Below are 20,530 nucleotides of genomic sequence, written 5' to 3'. Positions count from 1 at the left end.
TCCTAATTGTTCTGGGGTGGTAGCAGACCAGATGGTGCCTAGAGATGAACACTCCCCTGTTAAAAGATCCAAGGACAAGCGTTTCTCCGTTAGGTCTATTTCTTTTTCCAACACCACTGCAACCCTTGTAATGAATTGATCTATAGTACCGGTAACCGGCACCCCAGGGGTGGAGAGCGTACCCTTTCGACCCCTCCCAGTGCGAGATGCCATTTGAAATGGTGGGTGGGGGACTCAGGCAATGGAAATAACAATCAGCATGGACAGAGTATTTAGATAGATTTAGGTTGTGAAGATCTAAGGCGGAACCACAATAGGTATAATATAAAGAGGAGTACTCTTCACAAGCCCGGACTTGGGGGTGGCCCAGCCCAGCCTCGATCGTCCTCGGACGGCCTCAGACGGTCCCGCCCTTGTCCCGGCCTTCACTCGCACGAGTCCCGCGTTACGCGGAAGTGACAATGTCTAAATAATGATTGGGGGTGTGCGGGAAGAGTCGCAGCTGCCGGCAATCTTCAAGCGCACGGGCTGCTGGTCCTCGCAGTCCCGCTGTGAGTCTCCCCCAGGCGATGGCAATCAGAGTTTCCACAAAAGTGCAAGGGCAGAGTCTCACCCCAAAGTTACTGCTGCGAGCGGCAGTCAGTGACATATCATCTCCATGTAAAGTTAGTGGTATTTAATGTGTATTTCAGAGTGTCATATGGATCATTGCATATCCCTTTTGGGGCAGGCAGGTTGGGAACAATCCATGACACATCACCTACAAATCTGACCCCATTCTCACTTATACATATGAATTCAGTGTTCTCCCTTGATGTAGATGGTGTGACCATTGCATGCTAGTGATGTTGCAGGGATTCTGCTCTGGAACAGAACAATGCTTGGAACCATAGAACTTCAGTATGTAGGGACTGAGTCACCATACCACCTGTGTCCTTGAGTCCGGATCCAACTAGCTATAGTCCCTAACTTACCCTTCTGACCTTACCAGAGAAACAAATGAATTGGCACCCCAGAACACAATCCTCTCAGGGATCGCGGTAATAGGACACACCCTTTCACTCACTCACTCATACTTGTCCACAACCTGATAACCAGGCGACACAAAGAAAATTTAGAATATTTATTCAAACTATTGTGCTCTGAAATGCAGAACATGTGCCACAATTAGAAAACACATGCATAATAAAAATACTGTTAGCATGGTTAATAATCCATATACCATGAAAAGCCCTGTCATTTTATAGGACAGAGTTACCTGAACCCCCACCCTGCTACTTAAGCTAAATGATTATATGAAAGATTTCTGAGATTACCAGCAGACTTCGTACCTCAGCATACACAAATGGACGATCTACATCTCACCGGAAGCAGTGCTCTTGTCACAGAACTCTCTTTCCATGTGTCTGTTTGTAGCTCGTGTACTCATCTATATGATAGGACGTGTGTGCATAAACGCGGCATTCGTATGTTATGTCTAGGTACTAGTGCCCAACTAGAAACAATAACAAGGGACGTTGTTTGACCATGTCGATGGTGGTCAGACTGAATCCCAGGTAAAGGACAGAACGCAAAAACGTATACTGGTTCTGTGTGAAAGTACAATGTGGCATAAAGGCAAACGTGTTTATGTGGTAACATGTGCAAAGGAGAATGAGGTCTACAACGTTTAAAGTTAGGCTAACATAGGGAAAACAACAATGGGCCATGCAAGACACACAAGACAGTGAAAAGAGTGGTAAAATGATGAATTTTTTTTGAAGATTGCACAGTAAAGCCCTCTGAGATGTGTAGAAAAGATTTTAGACTGGGTAAATCGCAAAAGCTCACAAACTACCAAATTAGGCACTGCGCTCATAATCTTGAAATAAGATAAAGCAGAATTAGGAAAATTACATAATTTAACAAACATTGGCATAGCCAAAAGGTCTCGCCTTTGGGACCTTATAAGTGTTTAGCTATGCAACAGTTGATGTTGCACCAAGGATATTGTGCTGCATAATTAACTACTTATAAGGTCCCAAAGGAGAGACCTATTGGCTATGCCAATGCTTGTTTTTTAATGCTCTCGTAGTGAATTTCATTCATTGCTGGGGGCTCAGTCCGGGTAAAGACACGAAGAAGCAGTGAAGATGCCAAACCCATAAAAAGTGGAAGACAATTGTGTGTCACGTAGAAATGGAAACAAAAAGGTCCCTGGCAACAGGTTTTATTTTTATTGTACTCTAATTTATATACAGATATAAACCGCAGACTAGCTCTGTCCTTCTCTTCTTGATATGAAACCATGGCTGCTGTGGTCCAATGCAGACCGCGCACAGAAGAATGTATATACAATTAATTAAACACATCAGGAAATGCAATTAATTAAACATCAGGAAATTACACATTTGAAAGCCCATTTATTCTTTGATGAAACGGGACTTTGTTGATGGAGGCAAAACTTCTAAGTAATATGAGAGCATATTACAGCCATGTGGTCATTTGAAGTGCTGCAAAATGGATGAAAGACGACGCTTTAGTGCTACACGCGATTTTTCAACACACTCGATTAACAAAATAAAATACTATAGTGCGGAGCGTCTTTAAATGGTTGGTAGGCGCTGGTGCACAGAGAATCCTAAATTCCTGAAACAGTAAAATGATTTCAATGGGGCATTTATTACGTCTGATAGATAACAAGTACCCCTGACACTAATAAATATTGTATACCTACGAAGAAACGCGTTCTCTCCAAATAAAAGAACATCGTGCTCAAAGTAAAGTCTATATTTGCGTGGAATGGAATAGGATTTATTTGCAATAATTTGGAAGAAAACAACAAAAGAAATGAGATGAGAGAGAAAAGATATACAGAAAAAAGGAAAGCGAAGATAACAAAATAAAACATACAGGTGAAAGTAGGATAGAAAATGTGCGAGATGAAGACAGTGAAAATTGCACGCACAGTCTGCTCCCGCAGGGTGGAGGCAGCCACAAGCACGTGTGTGGGCTTGGAAAATGAGCAGAGCGACGACTAAAGGCCCTCCTATGCAGCACATGCGCACTGCATAGGGGAGACCTAAAAACGTAATTTCTAAATTTGATGGCTATAGTAAAGTGATCGCTCTGCTCCACATACATCTTTATAGTTATCAGAGGACCCTAATGCAGGGTGACAAAGTAGATTGGTTTGGGAGAATGAGGAGGAGATTCTTGGCGGAAGAAAGGATCATTACCTCTGACGTGTCTTCAGCATAGGGGTGTGGACCTTAAGTTAATATGCATGCAATATTACCCTATCAGTGAAGTTGAAGTCCATAAACGGGTAATAAAGAGAAAGATGCTAGAGGAGCTGTGTGGGAAAAGAGACATCTGTTACAAATTTTGTGGTGCTACTCAAAAATAGCAGGATTCTGGGGCACAGCATACAATACAATTAAATAATGGGAACTGACCTGTATGTTGTTCTATTGGGATGAAAGGATGCAGAGGAGGGAAAACAGAATCTAGGGACCCGTGTACACTAATAGCTGCCATATTAGTGTGGTTTATTTTATAGGGGCACACTTGTGTCTCAGTGGTAGCAATAGTGAGCAAGTTCATGCTTCTCAGGTGTGGGGTGCAGGAGCTCAGAGCTTAACAGTCAATCAACAATTTAACAAAGGAAGTTTCAGTCCAGTACTTTTCTTTACAAATAAGAACAGTACTTTTTTGCACACTAGAATGCAGTACTACACAGTACCATCAACAGAGAACAATGTAGTGTATATGTGCGCTCTTCCAGTTGGTTCAACAACGACCTCCCACTTCCTCTGTATTCCCTCCCTGGTCATGGACCTCTCCAAGTTCTTGGTTGTCCCCCACTTCTGTGGTAAATGGAGTAGTAGCGTTAATATAGCTCAGCTGCAAAGTAGTCACACCCCAAATATGTGTGGGTGCAATCTCACTTCAATTTCTTACCATAATGAAGTGGAGAAGTCCTTGTAGGTCAAAATTGCCACCCAGCCTTCAAGTACACCCACGCGCTCCCTGCTAGAGAAGCACATGCAGTCTAGCAGCCCTTCTCTACCACTTTGGGATCCTGGGCAAAATACTTTGTTCTTCGAAAACAGGACAGCAGTCCTGGCTTGGTGTGGTCCTGACTGAACCAACCGAGAGTGTCTCTGGTGTCAAGGTCTTCTCTCTGGGCCCACTCCTGAGGCTCCTCCAACTTGTCACAGCTTTGATAGCTGCTACCCTGCACAAGCCAGATTGCTGCAGCCCCTGCATGGACCGTTCACACCAGGCAATTAAGGTCATGTACAAGTGGAGGTGCTCTGGGCAGTTGTGGCAATGCAAAGATCGGTCACAACACTTGCCAGTTTTTGAGATAGATAGATATACACACAGTGGCTTGGCCTAAATGTGGCATGGCTGATTTGTAGCAATACATTGAGATAAAAACGATTGGAGTCTGTGCCCGATCTTTTTTAAGGTTGGAGTAACCTCCAAAAAGACAGAGCACAGACTTTAATTGCTATTATCTCGCTTTTTTGCAAAACATCGGCCATAACGAGTTTAGGCCGTGTGTGTGCGTATATATATATATATATATATATATATATATATATATATATATATATATATATATATATATAAAATCAGATACCCTTTTAGGCTCAGAGTGCCATATTATGAAACAACAAAAAAAAGGAAGCAGGGAACTGAGCAGTTTCCAGGTTTAGGTGGAGAGCAGCTCCATTATATGGAGCACGCTATCAATCAATCAGGGTTTGTAAAGCAAGGCTACTCACCCGTTCTCAAGGCACTGTGGGGGGGCAGACACAGCGGATCAGACACCACCACCGACACTCCCATTTGGGAACAGCTGTAACTATTACACAGAACACTATCAATATGACCAGCCCAATCAGTACAGCTTCCAATAAAGAGGTACATCACCCTCCGAGCCAGGAAGTCAATGAGCCCTATAAACTATCTTCCTGTATGTCCTGTGCTTCCTGTCCAATTTAGTGAATTACATTTACGATGTAGCAAATGGCCTGTTATCTGGGACGTATGTGCAGCATTTCTGTCCAACAATCTTACAGACACCACCATCTTTTACTAATAGAATGTCCAGTGCCATTCTGTTTTCAAATTCCAACGATTTGTATGGCAACCGTTTAATTCGCAATATTTCCCTGGGCTACTGTTGTCGTCTCAGACAGGTTCTCTTTTAGGCACACTAAATTTATTTATCAGACGACTATTGTGAGCTAGCCCCACTGGTGGTACATTACTCCAAATGCACCCAAAATTTTATTTAACCAGGCAGCCACTCTCTTAAGCCTTAATCCACATGAAATATTCGGGCATGACAAAGGACAGGTAACAACTCTACCATAACTGGTGTAAAAATAAATAGGCCAGATGTCTACATATGGGGGGAAAAACTTGTAAGCACGCAATGGCGACGGACGCTCTTGGGTAGAGCTCCGCAATCAGCTCCCCTTCCCTGAGCCGATTATCCGCTGATTTCCATCGTGGCCGCCTGGAACTTAGAGCGGACCCCCCCGGAGCTCACTGCGGCACTTCTGGCGGACTTTCGTTTTCGAGTGCCGACGGAGCTGACCCCGACCTCTCCTGCAACCCTCCTGCGGGACAGGGTGCCACCTGGCCGGCGGAGCAGCTGGGAGAGACCGAGGCTTGGGCGTAGCGGGCAGGCCCCGACGGACCATACATACGGAGTTGCCTGGGGCCCACGGGCTGCCAACTGCCCCACCGGGAGAGCCCACCAGAGGTCCGGGGGCCGCCCCACACAGCCACAGGACATCTGAGTCGGGTCCGGACGACAGGGGGGACGGGCGCCCTCCGCCTACATCGCGGCCTCCACACGCCCGCTGCACAGGGCAGAGGTGAGGCACAACAGGGCCCCCCCCCACTTGGCGCACCCGAATCAGCCGGGAGGCAGAGATCGACCCAGGGGAGGCGCGGGGAGCAGCGGGAGCCCTGATGACCAGCAGCCCTCCCCTGGATAGCTACACAGCAGCCGGCGCCACCCGGGGAGCCCACCATACCCAAATGGACACTGTGGGGCCGGCGGGAAACGGCAGCCCCCAAGCCCGACGCTGAGGGCCTGAAACCCCGGCCCAGGAGCCACGCCGCTGCCGGGGGCGGAGCGGCCACCCCCCCCCACTGCACCGGGGACACACGGAGAGGCATCCAACGCCGGGCCCACCTGCGGGCCCCCCTCCCACGGAGGTGGCAGCTGCCTAGGAGACAGTGGGGCACACGTGGTGGGTGGATCCGCCCCAGACAGGGACGCCCGGACCCCACGGGCACACGCACCGCACGGCCTCTACTACACCCGGACCGGCGAGGCGCAGTCATGGAGTGGCAAGGTGAGGACCCACCTGACAGACCCCCCCTACCCCAGGGTGCAACAACGAAGGCCTCGGCCGGAGAGACGGCTGCCGACCACTGAGCCCCCCACCCAGGAGTGAAACGAATCCGGGAGCACCGTCGCCGAGGAAACAAAGGCGACGACCCGACCGGACGGACACCACCTGCACATGTCCGGGGGAGTGCGGACCTGCACCAGGACTGGTGGGGCCCCGCAGAAGGGGAAGACAAGCAAACTGCTGAACAAAATGGCCGCCGAACAATTGGCCTCGAGGCTGGACAGCGTGCTGGCAGCTGTAGAGCGCATGGAACAATCACTCCAGCAGACCAGAACCTCTCTGGAGTCCAAAATAGATGGAGTCGCTGTGGACCTGACCCTCCTGCGCGACGACCACAGAAAATTATCCGACCGGACCAAGGCCCTGGAAGGCACAGTGAAGGAGATTGAGCCAAAGGTCACCCAGACGGACAGGCAAGTGCAGGATCTCCTGAACAGAGTGGAGTTCCTGGAGGACAGGGCCGAGGACGCGGAAGGGAGGGCGAGACGCAACAACATCAGACTCGTGGGGGTTCCTGAAAAATGGGAGGGGAACCACCCGGCGCAACATGTGGAAGAATGGCTTCGGACCCTGTTGCCCGAAGGCTCGCTATCACCCCATTTCGTTGTGGAGCGCGCTCACCGAGTGCCGACGAGGCCCCATACAACCGGCGCCAACCCGAGACCACTGCTCTTCAGAATACTGAACTACAGAGACAGGGATACGGTGCTGCGGGAAGCACGACGACTGGGTGAGATACGTATAGACAATGCGTCGATCATGTTCTTTCCTGATTACACCATCCAGGTGCAACGCCAGAGACACGACTTCATGGAAACACCGCAGGCCTCAAGTACTCCCTACTTTTCCCTGCCAAACTGAGAGTGGTGGCAGGAGACAACACCTACTTCTTCGGCACCCCTGAGGAGGCCAGTGAGTGGTTGGACGGGGGCACGGACACGGCGCCCAAACGCTCTCGTGGAGGCGAGACGAGGTCTAGGCCGCGCGGGCCGCGGCGCCGCTGCAGACACAGAACTCAGCAGTCCCAACATGCGGAGGAAGGGACACGCCACTCTCCCCCGCTGGACCAGATGCTTCAAGAACAGCGCAATGCACTCCGGAGGGCCTCCCAACTGATCAACTCGCCCTCCCAAGAGACGGCCCCAGAAGACGGTCAGCAGCCAGTACCAAGCGACGATGATGAGACCATCTACGGAATCCCGAACTCACAGATTTCGATGGACCTGCCTGTCGTCACGCCGCAAACCTCTGACCTGATTCACTGATCCCGCAGGTGAAGTTTGCAATGGTCTTGTCGCGGCGAGGGGGGGCCGGCAGAGATCGACTGGACGATGGAGCGCAACTGATGCCCGCCACTGCAGGAGGTGTCTCCCTCCCCCCCCCTGCCTGCTGACTGAACAGTGGACACCTGGAACAGTGAGTACTGCCCAAGCGGCACTGGTGGTAGACGGGGTGGGTACTGGCGGGGTTGTCTCTCGACATGCACCCGAACTTGGTCGTCTCCATGTGCAGGCCCGGGCGGGAGGGGACTCCTCCCAATAGGGGCCCACAGCCCACATCACATGGCACCCTGCCCCGCGCCTGCAGTAACTCACGCAAGCGGGGCCCCACATGAGCAGAATACCTCCAAACACCGGAACACAGACGGTGGCCACCAGTACTCTGCCTTATAAGGCTCAGGGAAGAGACTTGATTTCCCTAACAGACTACATATCCTCCTTGCCGAGATTGTGCTTAGCGCACATTGCCCCTTAGACCAGTAAGGTTGTTCCTCTCACTTGAGAGCATGGACGGTGGCCCGTTTTGCCACTGCCCTCTTGGTATTTTAGTGGGGTTTGCCCGCTGTTGGTTACTATTATTCATTGTTTTTCCCCGCCCTAATGTCTTCCCGAACATTACAGAGCGCACTGTGGGGGGTGGATACGCGAGAGCTGGGAGAACTGCTGTGAGAGCACTTGGTGGAGCTGCTGTTAGTAGGAATGTTGGGGGGGGAGTATATACTGCCAAAATGACTGAGATAAAGCTGTGTACCTGGAACATTAGAGGCATGCATACACCCGCGCGTAGGTATCAAATATACTCCTACCTGAAAAGACAAAATGTGCAGGTAGCACTCCTGCAGGAAACTCATTTGTGTGGGGCGGAGGTGACAGCGCTGAGGCGGAGATGGAGGGGACAATTGTATGCTACTGAATTCTCCTCATTTGCCCGCGGGGCACTGTTGTGGGTGAAGCCGGGCACTCCCTTCACAATGTCGGAAGTACACACAGACACGGAGGGGAGGTATGTCCTGGTAAAGGGCCGTATGGACGGGCAACCTGTAGTCCTGGCATCCATTTACGCTCCAAACACGGACCAGGGCACCTTCCTGGCGCGTATGTCGGAGAAGCTGGCGCCCTGGCACGGCGTCCCCTGGATACTGGGGGGTGACTACAACATGGTACTGGAACCTGTGATGGACCGCTCGGTCCCGCCCAGGCCAGAGGCCACATCCCTGGGGGCCACGAGGGCACTCACACAGTGGGCGACACAGTGGGACCTGAAAGACGCATGGCGCGCGCACAATCCCGACGATAGGGTATACACTTATTTCTCAGGGGCACACACGTTACACGTCCGCCTTGACAGGTACATGGTGTCAACGGAAATGTTGCCGCACATTACTGACTCCCAATACCTAGGCCGGACGCACTCAGACCACAACCCCCACACCCTACACATGGCTTGGGAACGCCCGCACCCACCCATCCCCACATGGCGGCTACAACCTGCTCTGCTACTAGACGCCCCCTTCAGGGACTCCCTGCAAGCCTGCGTAGCACAATACTTCAATGATAACTCGGACACAGCATCCTCCCCGAGAGTAGAGTGGGACGCCTTCAAGGTGGTGATACGGGGGCACTGCCTGAGCGCTCAGGGAAGCATACGGAGGAAGTTAGAGGTAGACCTGCGCAGGGTGGAAGCAGACTTACTCTGCTGGGAACAGGAGGCGGTGGGTGGCACAGGAGACCGGCTGAGGGAGGCCCGAACGGAACATGAAGCATTGCTGGAAAGGCTACGGCATGTTAACTTTGAGGCCCACTCGGCGCAGGTGCACCAATACGGTGACAAACCCGGAAGGCTACTGGCCTGGTTGGTCAGACAAGAGAACCGCGCGGAGCCAGTATCCGCTATCCATACGGCTGAGGGAGTGATAGTGTACACCCACAGCAAGATACATCAAGCGCTTGTGGGGCACTACCAGGCCCTATACAAATCACAGCTGAGGGTCTCCGCGGCCTACATTGCGGATTACCTCGTAGACATCCCGCTGCCCTCCCTCACAGACACACAACAGGACGCTCTAGGGGCACCATTCTCCCCGGAAGAAATGCGCGAAGCCATTTTTGCGCTGTCCAACGGCAAGTCCCCTGGCCCGGATGGCCTGCCCGCCGAATTCTTTAAGGCATGCTCGGACACGCTGATCCCGGAGATGCTTAAATTGTACAATAATGCGATTGAGTACTCGGCGCTCCCGGACTCCCTCAATGAGGCAAACCTGGTCTCACTACTGAAACCAGGCAGGGACGGCACACTCATGGGGTCCTATAGACCGTTAGCTATGCTGAACACCGACTATAAAATCTTCACCTCCATCCTGGCCCGCCGCCTGGCCCTAGAGGTCCCAACCCTGGTGCATGCGGATCAGAATGGCTTCATGCCAGCGAGGAGTACCTCCCGCAACCTGCGTCGCCTCTTCCGGGTTCAGGAGGCGGCCACGACGCTTTGGCCTAGATCGGGGTGTCTGGTCTTGGACCTGGAGAAGGCTTTCGACTCTGTGGAGTGGCCGTACCTGGGGGCGGTATTGGACAAATTCGGAGTAGGCGATGCCTTCGCGGACATGGTTGGACTGCTCTACCAGAGACCCAGTGTCCGAGTGCGGACGGGCGGGCTGCTGTCAGAAAGGGTCATAGTGCGCAGGGGCACCAGACAGGGCTGCCCCCTGTCGCCCCTCCTTTTCTCACTAGCCATTAAACCCTTGGCGGCTCTATTACGGGACAGGGGAGTGGAATGGGGGATCCCGCTGGCCGATGGAATGCACTCGGTCTCGCTCTACGCAGACGACCTGCTGCTCTATGTGCGGGACCTTACCGCGGTACCTGCCGAGTTGTCGGACATTTTCCAGACCTTCGCGGAGGTCTCAGGCCTTAGGGTCAACTGGGCCAAGTCCGGAGAATACGCGTTCAGCCAGGACCAGGAAGAGTGCGATGTGCGCCTTGGAGGGGCTCGACTTGCTTGGTACCCAACCACGTTCAAATACCTCGGGCTACAAATCTACAGAGACCCACAAAACATACTGGAGGGTAACCTGGTGCGTGCCATCTCCTCATTGCGAGCCCAGGTGTCCTTCTGGAAAACTTTGCCATTGAACGTACCTAGCCGAATAGCACTGTCCAAGATGATAGCGCTCCCCAGGCTGCTCTACCACTTCGCGAACATCCCAACATATGTCCCCTCGCGGATCTTCCGCGACCTGGAAACGATGCTTTGCGGCCTGATCTGGAGCGCGGGACGCCCACGCGTGGCACTGGCTAAGCTGTACTCCCCGACTGCGGAGGGAGGACTGGCGGTCCCCAACATGGAGTTATACTACCTAGCTGCACAGTTGCAATGGGTGACGTACTGGCTTAGCGACACACATCTCGACGACACGGCCACCGCGGACTACCAGTGGACACACCCACAAGTGTGCGCCCTGTTTCACCCGTTGACCAAGGGTCCCCGCCCTCTACCCCTACACATGGCCGTGGCCCGCAAATGCTTTGTCCGCAGCCTGAAACTGACGCAAAGCGTCAGGCCGTATGCTCCCGCCATCCCCCTGATGGGCACCCCCAGGTGGAGTTGGATGGTAACGCCACGTAACTTGGAACTCTGGAATGCAGCCGGAGTAGAGACCATGGGCGACCTGTATGCTGACGGGGCCCTGCTTCCGTTTGCAGAATTGTCGGAGGGCATGGGCCTGCCGGCTGGGCAATTCCTGCTCCACGCGTCGGTACTACGGGCATATACGGACTCCTGGGGGGACATCCAGGAAGAGCCACCGATGCACTATCTAATCCAATACCTACATGTAATGGGCAGAGGCTCACACATCACGCACTGGTTGGCGCAGGCGCTTCTCATCCACACACAAAAACCCACACAGCAGATCAGAGACAAATGGGCAGCACACCGAGGGAGGGACTGGACAGATAAGGAGTGGAACCTGGTCCTAGCCAGCCCTGTAAACGTCCCCCGCAACTCCCGCTTCCGTATCATCCAGCTGTACATATTACACCAGGCATACTTAACACCGGACAGAATAAATAAGTATTTCGCGATCAACACTGCCGCTTGTCCCAGATGTGACCTGCTGGGCGCGGACATCCTGCATATGCTCTGGCACTGCCCATCTCTGGCTACGTACTGGGGGGAAGTGACATCACTCCTGACCCACAGCACGGGCCCGGGACTGCCCGACACGTGGGAGGCATGCATCCTCGGGTTATATAAAAGGACTAAACTAAACAGAACGCAGACCCGGTTCTGGGATCTTCACGGCCAAGCGGCTGCTCACTAGGCACTGGAAGCGGCGGGAGCCACCTACCCCAGCACACTGGTTTGCATCCTTCACTAACTGGGCCAGAGCAGAGGGTACGGCACTTCACCGGGAAGAAATAGCAGGTCTGAGACAGTTCCCGATTGCACAGCTCTGGGATGGCATCCTGGGGTCCCTGCAGGGGGAGGGCGCAGCCAGAGGGCTCACATAGAGAAAGCAGCGCTGGGCGAGCGCCACGGGGGCGACAGCTCAGTTGACGAAGCCACTACGCATCGTACCAAACCCCCCTCCTCCTCCCCCACTCTGGCCACCGATTGCCCAGCGCGCAGGACACAGACACGGCCTGCCACCCACACGGGTGCTCACCAGCAGATGCCGACATACACTTCGCCCCCAGCTCCAAGTCGTTGACACCGCTCCCGTAAGTGCACTCCACCCCCCCCCCACCCCTTCCCCTCATAAGTTCACATGTTTGTAGTATCGGACTCCTGATCACTGGCTGTAGCCACAACAGCCTTCCACGTCACGGTGGACAGACGCCACCAGCCGCGCCCCCAACAGCGAGTCCAGGCGCGGGCGACATATGCTACACCAACAGATAGGCTACTCCACCTGACTGATACACAAGCCGCTAGCCAGGCCGGCGGCCGGCGAGATACCACGGCCCACAGGAGCTGTCCCACTTCGGTTCTGCGTTCATTTGCGCATGCGCACCACTGACCCCCTAATGTACTGACGCTTCATTGGTGTACACCACGCCGTCTAGAGAGGTCTTCTGTTAGCACTGTGCCAGCAGGGCAGACACGACGCGATGCAGTCGTGAAAGGAACATTGGGACACGCCGATACAAACTGTTCTGTTTAGTTTGCTGAATACATGGTTCAGTTCTAGAAAAATTGAAAAATAAGACGTCATTTATGGAACTGTCTCTTTGCTGACCAAAGGTAATGTGACCATAATACCTGTAATTTTGCATGCCAGAGGCAAGCGGGGCGCAACAGCACAGCCTCCCCTGCAGACTTGCACCCTCACAATCTACCGCTCTTTTGCAGCCGGCCCGCAGGGTTGTAGGCTTTGCTATACGTACTGCACTTTTGAATACTAATAAACGTCTTACAAAAAAAAAAAAAAAATGGGGGAAAAACTTGTTTCTATGCAGGGGTAGACATGATAGTCCACCTCCACCCAGTGCCAGGAAGTAGTAAATCTATATATTTTTTGCATGTGCCATTTACCAAAAACAGGGTGCTGTAGAAACTGCTTTTTAATACATACAGGGGTCACATTATTTGTTGTTCTATTTTCAAATATGAAATCTCCTGCTTTGGCAGGCTCTAAACTGTAGTTCTACAATCCATCTCTAATTGTCGTATCAAAATATGCTGTTAAATGTAACTCTTCCGTTTTCATATATCTGACAGTGCAACAACCTTGCTTTCCCTGTTTTGACTTTGTCAGGGAGCAATTCCTTGTCCAGGTCGGAGTAATATCCAGTTTTATTTAGCATTTTGTATATGAAAACACAACTAACAGCCTTAATTGAGGAATCCACATCATAAGTCCTGTTACTCTGTGTATTGGATGGTAGGTGTGTGACACTTTTAAAGCGGACGCATATTTTTTCTAGTTAAGTTTTAATTCATTAGAATTGATTGAGGCCTCAATTGAGTTCAATATTATGGAATAGATGACTGTCAAAAGTACCCAACTGAGGGGAGCAGGGCTGGCTTTCTGAGGGAACCACCTGGGAAAGACGATACACATTGATCTGAGAAACACTGATCATCAATGATCTGGCCCTCCTGTGTCATGGAGAGGTAAACGCAGGACCCACCCCTTCACATTCCAGTGCAGGCACTCGGTCCGTGCCGTTGGGGCCCACCCACTGCAGCCCTAGAGGGGCTTGCTTAACCGCCACCCTTATTTGTGAATAGGCCTTACCTAAACTAGGGAGCGGTGCCTGACCGGAGTTGGTTAGTTTGTTTACTTTCTCCCCCTTTTATTATTCTTTTATTGTGGTTTATATTAATCAGACGCCACAGTTTTCCTTAAAACTTTTTTTTAAATTGTACTTCGTCTAGCTTGAAGTGGTGGTGCCTTATACAAATTGTACATGGAGCTTTGCATAGCTGATCATTATCTTAATTCTAATCGACCATTGTGAACCGGTTACACCTTGATTGTTGATGCTATATCGTATACCTGGTTACATATTCAGGTTCTTTATTATAAATTCAAATAAACAGATGTTTGGAATAAACAAAATAAAATAGAATACACTTTCAATATTAAATACAATCAAATTTCAATAGTTTATATATAAACTACTAAAATATTTCCAAAACACTTTAAAGAAAACAAACTTGTTCATTCGGTGGTGACCAATAAACTTCATAAGCTCATTGAATCCTGTTATATAAGGAATAAAGTACCACTGGCTGTACATTATAAGGATATTGGAAGTCACTGAGGAATTCCATAACCATATAGAGGAATGAGGGAGAAGGCTGCGTTCCTTTATAAGGTTCTAGAATTCAAAGGTGGCTTGCAATATCCTTATGTGTGCCAGGGGGTCCTTTATCCCATATAACACATGGTCATACCATCACCCTTCCCACAAACCACTTAAAACCTTGGTGCGTAGCTCTTTCATCTGAAAGAGCAAGCATGTTTGCAAACACGGATAATAAAAAGAAAACCTCTAGTGGTAAATTAAACACATAAAATCATGTTTGTTATATGTTATAACAGATATTAGTAATAGTTCAATAGAAGACAATGTTTTTAAAAACAAAAGCTGCATTAGCTCGAATGTGTAGAAACATATAAAAAGATCTAGCCTTACTCTAAATATCCAATGAGTGCAAAAAATAAACATGCTAAAATATAGAATAGAAAAAGGCACCTTTTTATTTGTGCTGCTTTAAACAGCTGCTTCATCTATGCTTGTGTCCTGACCTGCCTTTCATCTCGGCTTCTGGTTCTGGCAGCAAGCTTTTTGACGTCAGAACTCAACTATAATAACTTATAATAGTCTAGGTCTGGCATATTCTCTCTAAAATGGCAACTGGGTTTGTCACAAGTTGCCAATTATAAAGAAAGAGACTGGCATTCATACAGAGATTTAAGAATCCTATGACGAATCTGTTTTGAAAAAGTCTTCAAGGTTCTGTGAGTACTGAACACATGTAAAGTACATGACATAAAACTTGTATTCCTTCATGGCAATAATAACAATTGAATGAATCCGCTTTTATGGTCTACAGATTTGCCTGAATTGCCATTAAGAAGTAATTTGCCTAATCATAACAGGATTATTAATCTTTTAACATGGTGTTCAAGAGATCGAGATAAATAAGATTGAGCCGGATTAATCAACACTTCTTTAATGAAAGATTTGTATAGTTGAAGATGACTACAGTGTTCAATATCAAACGAAAAAAGTAAACTTGGAATGACAGTTTTCAAAAACTGTCGCAAATATTCAGGGGATCAGGACTGGAGAAATTCCGTTCTAAACTAATCTAAATTGATTTGCTATAAAAGTGTCCATTCATGGTCAAAGCTAGAAAGGTTTCATGATTAAACAATCCTCTCAGAAAACGTTTTGGGGCATGTATGTCCAACTAACTAGTTTAGCAATTGCTTGGGTATAAGTATTCAATAGACTAGAGTAGTATAATCAAGTCTCTTTTGCGCCCCCAGAAAAGCTATAACACTGCAGGCTTGTGAGATCGACAGGGGAAAGGGTTTGGCGTGAATGAGAGATGATTTGGTAGCTCGTCTCTCTGGTTATAGCCACTTTCAAAGTCTGGCTCTAGGTTGTTGAATCCAGACGTCTGAATTGAGACTTAGACTGATGTAGTCTGTATTAGATGTAATGCAAATACAGTCTGTGAGTTATCTTGTACTATATTATATAAGGAACAGGGTCAAGACTGATTTGCTTATGGCTAAGTTCAACCTGGGGTGGTGTGGTGGGCAAAGAATGATGGATTAAACCCAGATCCTTGTGACTGGGGGTGAATGTTTGCATTGTTCAGCATTCCGTCCATCGATTGTTTCTTTTGCTTAAAACTAAAATCATGGAATGCGCAGTCAAAAATAGACGTTCAGCCAAATTTAATTTCTCGATGAACAATGTGGCAGTGGAACAAGTGATAAGCCTCAAATATCTGGGCATTTACTTTAATCATCGTGGTTCCCATGACACACACCTGTCCAGCCTAAAGGACACTGCCTTGTCAATGAGCTTTAAAAAAACTGGCATTCAAGATGAGTGATCCATATCTACCTAGCATCTGTAAAGAAATCAATGCCAAACGTATGCCAACACTCCCATACGGCTCATTGATTTTCAAAGATCACATCTCTTCCTTGCTGGACAAAGCCCAGATAAGATGTTACAGACATCTATTCAACTTTCCTGATCTGGGGAAAGAATAATGGTTGTATGTCGTTAAAACGCATTTCGTTGCAATGCATGCCTTTCCCACGCATGTGTTACAACGAAATGCTTTATTACGCATAACCTTTCCCACGAATATTCCTTTACCACGCATAGATTAACAATGAGTTTAATTCCCCTTACCTTTTCACGTCATCCTGGTCTCTTCTCATTCATCTTCATTGATGACGTCCTACGTTGTAAAGAGGAAGCGGAAGTTTCTCTCAGTTTCCTCTCTAATGACGCAGATTTTCTCCACTTTGCTTCATTATTTCATTTTCTTTTTTTGTTTTTGGGGGGGGGGGGGACACCCCTCCCAACCCCCCTTTAATTCTCACTTTTTTTGTTTTTGAGGGGGGAAGCCCTCTTTTTTTTCCTTTCACCACACATGCCTTTACTACGCATCTCGTAGTAAAGGTATACGTGGTAAATACTTTCGTGATAACCACGCATGCGTTCTAAAGCATGCGTGGTAAAGCCTTTCGTGGTATTGGCCGTTTCCCCACAATAATATCTAGTCAGCCCTAAGAAATTGGCCTTTAAAAAAGATCTCTTGAGGCTGAGATGTGGCTTAATTCCCCTAAAAAGGCCATGAGTTTGGGCGTTTAACTGAGTCAGTGGAATATAACTGCATTTTATGCAAATTTTATGCAAATATAAGGAGCAAAGCCTGACCCATGTGATATTTGGGGGTCCAGCCGTATACAGTTTAAGGTGCTATTGACTAAAACCGATGTTCAGTAACCTCAGTGTAACGCAAGCAACAGAGTGGTGTGGATGTGCAGCTATCAGTCAAATCTGTGAAATTTCTCAGAGAAGCACTCATGTACCGAATCCAATAACAGAAAGCCGCTGAAATGGGGAATTCTTAGATCCCCATTTCTTCTTTGAAGTTTACCTAATAATGGCAAGTAGGTTAGGCCGACACAGACCTGTATGTGGTGGTAGGCCACTGCAGCCCTACTTCGATCAGGCATGTTGCCAATTGTTGGTGCTTTATCTAAAAAAATCTGACTACTAGAAAACAGCAAAAATTGACTTCCCGCATGACATAACATTAGTATGTTATCTTATTAAATCATAAATTTGCATTCCAGTCGTTCGGTCTGCCACAGAGCTGTCCACCAGATTCTACTGTAATTGGCACATTTTTAGTTCTAATTTGCTCAGGTCTGTCTCAGATCACCAGCCCGTCATCGTAAAAGAATCAAACTATTAGAGTACAGCTGAAATAGACTTCCCCCATCGAGTTGCATATTCACTTTACTTTAATCGAACCTTAAATTTGCACTCCAGTCACTGGCTTTGCCAGAGATGCCAGACAGTACTTACTGCATTAGGCATTTTCCCAGTCTGTTCGGGTGTGTTTTAGATCACCTTAAAAGAATCAGATTATTAGAGCAAAACCAAAATGGACCCCCCACCTATCTTGTAGCGTTTACATTGTACCTTAATTGAACCTAAAATTTGCACTTCAGTATCTGGTCTCGCCGCATTATGCGTGCCAGCTTTTACTGCCATAGGCACTTTAACAATACCTATCTGTTCTTTGCCCAGGTTTCTTCCACAGAACTTCTCAGCACATAAGACACATGTTGTTCAAAGAAGACTTCCTTGGTCCTAGACGACTAATACACTTGTCACGCACATGTATGGTGTCTGTTTGAGCCTTATTCACTGGATTCTCCAATTCCAGTACTGCTACCTTTGAGGGTAACTTTTTTTATCTGCCTGATAGGCTGTTGGTCGTCTCATTGGCTCTTCGTTAGAATTTAACATAGCACTCGGGCCTTCCCAGTCCAGGGCCAGAAGATGGTTTCAATCTCCTTGTTGTAATACACTGCATTTTTCACTTTATCAGATCATGGTCCCATTTGGGCGCGCTGTGTTTTAGTATAATAGTCTGGCTAACCAGGGCATTTTTGTCCAGGAATGATTTATGTGCTGCTAATGTATGAAGTAAATAAGTTATATAATGTCCCCCCCCCCCACCTTTATTGTTTTAAGAACCCTGTTGTTTTATATTGTGATGGTTTTAAATAATTGGAAACAATAAAAATGTGTCTCTCCTAGAGCCTCCACTCTTCCGAAGATGCCCCCCAACAAGCTATCCACCCTCACAATACCATACCACAGCAGATAAAAGGTGAGCTGGTATAAAAATATCCCACTTTCAGAAATCCACTAACAGGCGACCTCTTTCTATTTCTTTGTTTGGATTTTTGCTCCTATATATTACCGGACATTCTGCTCGCCCCTAGCGCAGGAACGCTGCTCTAGGAACAGCTGTGCACTTTATAAATTGGATTGAGGGTGTGCCAGATGTCGAGTTATTCTCTTGATCAGCCAGTTTTCTAAATAAGGAAAGACGTGAATGCAGTTACTCAGGAGGTGAGAGGTAACGTTTTCTTGCCTTTCATTCATTCTTTTGGAAAAGGGATATTTATGAAAGGCAAGAAAACGTGTTGTTGCATGCTACCTCCTAAAAATAAAAAGAGGAGTGTTTGTTATGTAGAAAACTACAGTATTTTGCACATGTTTTGGAAATATAGAATTATAGAAGAGCCTCAGCGACCGGGTCATGCTGCATAGATAATTTTTGAGTGGAGGGCGACCCTGTGTTTCTTTTCCCTCTTTGCTCCTTTATTAAATGTATCTAACCTGGTGGAGCCAAGGAGCTACATCTCCTTGCTAGTGTAAAGGAGGAGCTTGCGGATGTTTTAGGGGGTTAGATCTCCTAAAATCGATGGAGCATGAAACAGTGTGGTGAAAGTGCGTGGGCACTGTATGAAAAAAGTGAGTTAAGATGGACTACCAGGAGAAAAATGAATTTATTAAGTATCTCGTGGTGTCAAGAGTTAAAAGCAGTAAGAGTGCGGTCTGAATGAATGTACAAGTGCGCTGGTGAAGAATGTTAGGAAGGTCTGTAGATCTTGTAGCTCCTTGGCTGCACGAGGTTGCAGCCAAGAGAAGATCCCAAATGATGAAGCATGCCACCTCAGTGGGTGATGGGATTCCGTACTAATAAATAGGACTTCTCTCAATGTCTGGTTTCCTGTTGGAGGGACCTGCGGATTCTATGGTGTTTATTGTTAAGTCTTTCACCAAAAGAAAATACTAATATTCATCAATGACCACCATGAGATGATGTCCATTTCCTAGAAGCCCAAAGAAATCAACTGCAACTCTCTCTAAGGCATGCGCAGGAAGGTCAGACATTTTCAATGGATGATGCATCAGCTTAAGGGATAAACAGTTACAACGGAGGCATGCTTTCTCAACTCGTTCATCTAGGGAAGGAAACTATACTCTGTCTCTTGGGGGTCTTTTTGTGGCTACAATGCCACAATGTCCTTCATGGGCCAGTTCAATAATTTGCTGCCTCAGGCTCACAGGTAGGACGATTCTCGAGCCTCTCAGTAAGATAGCTTCTCAGGTTATGGATTGCTCATGTGTATATTTTTGAAATTCAACATCATCTGCAAAGGATTGAACTCTTTTCTTCCAATACTACGTTGTAATGAGGTCTTTGAGGATGAGCAGGTCTATATTTGCATTCGTAGCAGCAATAATTTGTTCAATAGACAGAGCTGCTGGGATGCTAGACCTCACATTGCAGTTCAGATAATCTTCCGCTGCTTTGGATGTTGAACTGTGGCCATGTAAAGGCACTCGTGAAAAGTAGTAACCAGGATTTTGATCTTTCCCTGGCTTGTGTACAATCAGGTAGTTGTACTCTTGCAGTTGCAACCCCACCTCTCGAGGGGGCATCTTAGCTTTTGGGTTTATGAAGATAGTGAGCAAAACCTGGTAGTCTGATTATAGTGAAACTTTTTTCTACATAAAAAGGTTTGCAGGGTCACATTAAAGCTAGATTCTCCTTCAGCTGAGAGTAGGCACATTCTGTTTCAGACAGGCTTCTACTGGCACAGGCTAGTTGGATGCCCATTGTTTTGAGCAGGATTGCCCCCAGCCCCACTGGGCTCGCATCTACTGTGATCTCAGTATGCAACTTGGGTTCGAAATCGGTCATTTCAGTTGCATTCTCAAACGCATGTTTTATGTCTTTGGAACTTTGGA

This window comes from Lissotriton vulgaris, chromosome 7 (genome assembly GCF_964263255.1).
Source record: "Lissotriton vulgaris chromosome 7, aLisVul1.2, whole genome shotgun sequence".
Classification (NCBI taxonomy): Eukaryota; Metazoa; Chordata; class Amphibia; order Caudata; family Salamandridae; genus Lissotriton; species Lissotriton vulgaris.
This window is presented reverse-complemented; position numbering follows the sequence as displayed.